The sequence below is a fragment of the Ammospiza caudacuta genome, chromosome 14 (genome assembly GCF_027887145.1).
Source record: "Ammospiza caudacuta isolate bAmmCau1 chromosome 14, bAmmCau1.pri, whole genome shotgun sequence".
NCBI lineage: Eukaryota > Metazoa > Chordata > Aves > Passeriformes > Passerellidae > Ammospiza > Ammospiza caudacuta.
Window position 1 is genome coordinate 6,258,615 of NC_080606.1, and position 6,051 is coordinate 6,264,665.

Genomic DNA, 6,051 nt, shown 5'->3' on the forward strand with positions numbered 1-6,051 from the left:
ATTAAGACCAACAAAAAATTGCTTTTATACACATGGCTATGGCTTAATGCTCAGACATTCATTTTTACAGAGTGCATTGTATTAACCTACCATACTTGATGAGGCCAAATTTCTACATGTTTCAAAGGAAAAAAAATTAAGGAATGACAATACTTTGGGGTTCTGTAAAGTAACTGGCTAACATTATACCTCATATTAGCACTGAGCAGAAGAACTGCTGGCAGTATGGTTACTCATCTCCATATTTTCCCATTAACATCTACCATATGCCTAGAGTATCTATTTAACACAAAACTGTAATTATTTTACCTAATTAATGGTATATTAAATCAAAGGCCAACTCTGCAAAGTAAGTTTAACCACACCAATTATGGCTGGTGATGCATATTTTCAGTCTTACAATTGTCAATGGAGTTTCTCTGACTATGATTAATACAAACTGATTAACTTCCTTGTTAAAGCTTTCATCTTCCTAAAATGTGTAAATATATTCTAGTATTACCAGAAGGTCTTGAAATTGCAGCTGAGGGGTTTTTTAACTGAATGTAAACACCATCAACTCAACCCCACCAATGCTTTATAACCTCCCAAATTGTCTTTGTGATGACAAAAAAAAGCAGAAGCAAAACCCAAAAAACTCAGTCTCTATGTTTTGGTATTCTATTTTTCAGAACAATACTTAACCACAGAGTCTTTTCATGGCCTGCAGTTTTAATGTTTGCCCAGCAGTATAAATCAAATGGTTTTAATTCCAAAGAAGCCCTTCTGGATTTACAGTTTTATTGCAAATGGTTAATGTCCCTTTGACCTCTCTAAATGCACATTGTGTCAACTGGCTACTCCTTAATGAGCTATTTCAATGCAAAATACACACGTGTGCAGTGATTAATCACAGGGGCTAGGGAGGAAACATTTTAACTTTATCAGTTACTTCCTTGCTCAGCTGTATATCACACTGAGTCACTGATTTTATTCCCTCTGACCCTATTTCTTCTTTGCTCTCCAAGTCTTAAACAAAGTGACTGTTTTAAAAGAGCAGATTCCCAGTACTATCAGTGTCTCATTAATTCTCAGTATAGTTGGTTTCCTTTTGCTCTCCTATCAACTTTGGTACTCATTTTCTCCATCACCCTATCAGTGTGTCTGTTAGGCAGAGGATAGGAGGAAGTTTCTTAATTCATCCAGAAGAAACTGTCATACAAGAGATACCAGCTTAATTTCAGCCTTCCACAAACTCAATGCCAACTTTCCGCTTTCCTTCCACTGACAAGTTAGAAAACTTTGGGCATCACTAACAGGAACAGCGGTGATGCTCCCTGTATTCAATCTCTCTGTATCTGAACCTATTGCTTCGGTAAAACACAAATGAGGACTTCATTTTGCTTCCATGCCTCTATGTACATTCTGTAAAACTAGTGTGTAAATGGCAGGCACTCTCCCTGGACCACCTCTAAAGTAGAGCTAATCCACAAATCAAAAGCTACTCTGTCCTAAGCTGCATCAATGCTGTAATTACTGTATCACTTTTATAGCCAGTCCAAGATGAAACTGAAATGAGAGATGACTAGAAAAAAAGAAAATATTAGTCTATGGCATTTGCTGGCTTATTTAAATTGAAATGTCACATGAAATAATTTAATTTTGACAGCGCTTAATAGATTCAAAGCAACGCTTCCAGATTCACATGCCAAACCATGCTTCTGTGGGAAAGCTTTTTCCTTTCCTCTTGGTATCTTGCTTGTTTAGCTGCTGGCAGCTCACCTGGTGGGCTGAAAGCCTGGGGATGACCTGGAACACTGAGCAGGAGCTCCTGACATCGACAGCTCCCAGGCAGCCCTCCAGGTGAGCAGCTTCAAACCAAAACAATTTTCTTTCCCAAAGAGTTTCAATACATTTGGGTGTCTCAAAGAAAATACATTTGGAAACAGAGCCTTCTACAAAAGAGAATTATTTTTCTTCAGGCAAATGTGCCTAGTATTTGTTTTTTAATTTCAATAAGAATTCATTCAAGATTTCAAAACTACTGAGTTTGCTCTTTCCCATTCAATGCACACCAAGTTTGAAAAGGTACCACAACAAATTCACGTTTGAAGCGCTGTCCCTGTAAAGGAGAGCATATTTGTCTGGGATTACAAACCAGTAGTTATTTTACTTTGCTGTGGCATGTGCTTAATAAACATGAATAACATATTAACTAAATTACAGGTTTCTCCAGAGGCATTTTGAGGCATACTAAACATATGCCAATTCAGAAGGCACTCAATGTTTCTGCAGGTGTAGAAGATACTGCTACAGCAGTTACTAGGCTATATTTGCCTCTCAGAGCATTGTAAATTAGAAGCAAATATGCTCAAATGAGCAGAGCTAACCAACAGAAACATGTATTAAAAAAAAAGTAGCTGGATGAAAGGTTCCAAATTAAGTGCTTTAGATAAAGTGGTGTATGCCTAAATATTTGACAGCTAAAGGCCTCAGATCAGCTTCTCACTTAAAATATGTTTCACTAATAAATTTTTGTATAATTCCTTTCCAGTTTCTGCCAGGTTAAGTTAAAGCCCAATTACCCTAAGAGAAATGCAGGTGTGATCAATAAGACATTCATTGCTGAGCAGCATTGAGCAACCTGGACAATTGTGTCAAGGCCAACAGGCAAATAACTCATGTCCCAGTGCTGAGTGTTCTGCAAAGCACAGAGCACAAGTAAATTGTTCCTGTAGGCCAGAAATTACTCCAAAAGTAGGAAATTCTCAACCATTCACTGAAAAGAAGTCAAGGAAGAAACTCTGCATTGCACAGACACAATATAGGCCCTGGAGTGCCCTAACCCATTTTCCTACTTTAAAACTAAGCTAAGCACATTATTCAGCAAGGCAAATACCATGGGTTCCGCAACTTTCCTTCAAAAGCACTTGCAACTCTCTATTCTTGAAATTTTAAGACTTTTTAAATACATAAGTAGCTCTCACAGTGCTGGTATTAGGGCCAGATTTTCAAAGTAGTTTAGCTCTCATTTGAGCTATTAAATAAATCAGCAGATTTTGTAGGCTCAGGTTGTTGTTATTAAGCAGTTTCAGAGTGGGAAGGACACATAGCACAAATGTCTTGAACATAGTTTGGCCCTTTAATTTTGTCTCCAAAGAATGCTGGAATTCTGATTCTAACTCTAGGTGCCACTAAATTAAATTATTTAGCATTAGGGTCCTAAAAAACCTCACCCTTCATAAAAAGAAGGTCAAGAACCCCACACCTCCAGTAAATGGGACGGAGACCACACTAAGCTGACTTTTTCTGGTTATATTACAGTAGCTACCCTAGGCCTGGGCATTATGATCTTGCCTACAATGCACTTTTCTCATTTCAAGGCTTTAGCTTGACAGGAATCCCTCTGTTTTGGCCATCCAGTACCGCCATCTACTACACTGCCTGCAGCAGGCCAAGTTTTGCTGCCTCAGAAAGGGATTTTATGCTTCCCCACCGTTCTCACCCTGTGCAAGGGATCTACTTTGAGGGGATCCCTACACACAGAAGCATAGAACAAAGCAGAAGAAAACATTAAAAATGCCAATAGAAATTCTGACCAGTAGCAACTGCAAACCATTTTTGGTATAACATGTAATTCAGCATTATTCTTAATTTAAAAAAATAAGGTATAGCAGCATGACAAAAAACATTGAACAATGAAAACCTTTGGCTATGCTAAAGAAGCTTTTAAAACAGGAGAGGGACCAAGATGAAGAGAATAGGGATTTACATAATTCAGGTTGCTGAAGAATGGGACATTAGAATAAGGAACTAAAATGGCATAATTTGGTCAAGCTTCCTCTTTCCCTCCATCTCCCTCTACTGTACACTCCTGCTTTATAATAATAGATTGACCACGTGGCTTTTTATTGCCACATTGGATTCTTTGGGTTTGGGATTTCTGCCCAAACTTGGCATTTTTGCAGCTGCTGACATGCTCTGCAGTGAGAGGTGGCAGAGAGAGGGCATTTGTTTGTCCCCAGTTGGGTTCATAAGACATGTGCTGGAAGACTTTTATCAGGGCATGATATATCTCCCTGATTCAATGGCAACTGACAGCTTCCACAAGGAGAACTGTAGGAATGGTTTTCTGGCTTTCTAGAGTAAACCATTCCTGAACAGTGCTTTTCATTACCTATTTTATTAGCAGATGGCTACTATTTATATAATGGGACACAGGGCCACAGAGGGGAAGAAGAAGTTGACAAGCATTACTGATGAAAAAGCAAACCTGTTTCCCTTTCAACGATTTTATTCAAATTGTTCTAAACCTTTTCTCTCTAGAAATGGTTATAACTGATAATGAAATAAACTTTGATCATCCTTAAGGTAAAATATGCGTTGTCAAGTAGCCTGGAGATTACACTTGCTCACATTCAAAAACTGTATTAAACTAATGATTGCTCATTACAGAAATAATCATGTAAAGGTATAAACAAACAGAACTATGCAGGCATAACAACACAGTAGTATTTTAATATTTTATTAAATGCAAATTGCATGGATACAAACATAGCAACCCTTATTTCATTATCATTGTTCTGTAATTTTGGTACTAAATATATTCCAAGTAGTATTCAAATGAAGCTTATTTACAAAACATGGCCCACTTCACCAGTTGCTGCTGCTTTGAGTTTCTCAACTACTCCTTACTGGAACAATTAAAAATGGGCCTTAATTAAAACTTCAAAATTTGATACCATGAGTTCACTTAGTTCTAAATGCTTTCAATGAAAAAAAAAATCTCATTTGATACTTAACCAGAATGTTTTTATCAGATAAGTACATCAGTGTACGTGATGTAGCTGAAGGATATCTTTGGTCCTCAGATTTTGGTTGGATGAGACAGAAGAGCACCTCAAGAGCTCTATTTTGGAAAGCCTAGAGATCAGCTGTACACTTTGCCAAGACCTAAAGCACCAGGACCAGGAATCCTCCACACCCACTCAGAGCAATGCTGGGAAATGTGCAGAACATCAAGAACGAGTGAGAAAACTTGGTTACCCAAACTGTCAGCTTCTCCGGGCAGTGTTAACCACCAGGTCCCCCGCCCAGCAATGTCTCCAAGATTTTCTACAATGATTAGTGACAAATAATTTGTGGGAAGCCAAATTGCCCCAGCTTACTCATGCAGCTCAAGTAGAAACTGTGAAGATTAACCTCTGGGCAGTTCATTTGTCCCTCAGCTAAAGGCTTTGTAGGAAGCTGCAGAGCTGTAACATGGATTCCCCGAGCCATGACGGTGATGTTACCACATACTGACTCCATTAGAACTTAATTAATGATTGATACCCCCCAATACACATCAGTCTATGGAAATGGAACTCCAAAACATCCTCCCTTTAAGATTATAACCTCACAGCTTGATTTTCAAAGGTCACAGAATTTTTAAAGAAATCAATATACCTTACAATGCAGCATAAATTTAGTATCTCAAGGGAAGAACGCAAAATAGCAACCTTTAGAAATCAGATATAGAGTCAAGTACTTGCCTGTGAGTCAGCAAATCAGATACTGAAAGTGATGCATTTTCCAAAGCAGAGCTCTGGAGAAGGTAGTGTGTGATCCTGGACAGGCTTTGAGCACACACAACTTTCACTACCTTAAAGAGGAATCTTTGCTAAAGAAGATTTAAACTGATACAATCTAATAAACACAATGCTAAGGAATTGAGTCCCTGAGCAGTCCAGAAAGGAACAGTGTAACCCCTGAAGAGTTTAAATCTCATTTATATGGTGAAAGTGAGGTAGGAGGCCCTGAGCTCTAATCAGCTCTATTAAAACTGAAAGAAAATATCAGACAGGGGAAATTATTCTAATTAAAATTTGAACACATACAAACTCCAACATTACTAAATGGAAATCAAACAACAGTATTTGGTGTTAAGGGACTGAATAATAAGCTACCCTTTAATCACCCCCATCTGTTCTTCTAAGTGCATACTTTGCAGTGTTATATTAATTCCCAGCATTAGAGAGTTAAGTTTCCCACAGAGGATGCAAGACTTGCTGGCCTTATACCAGAAACAAG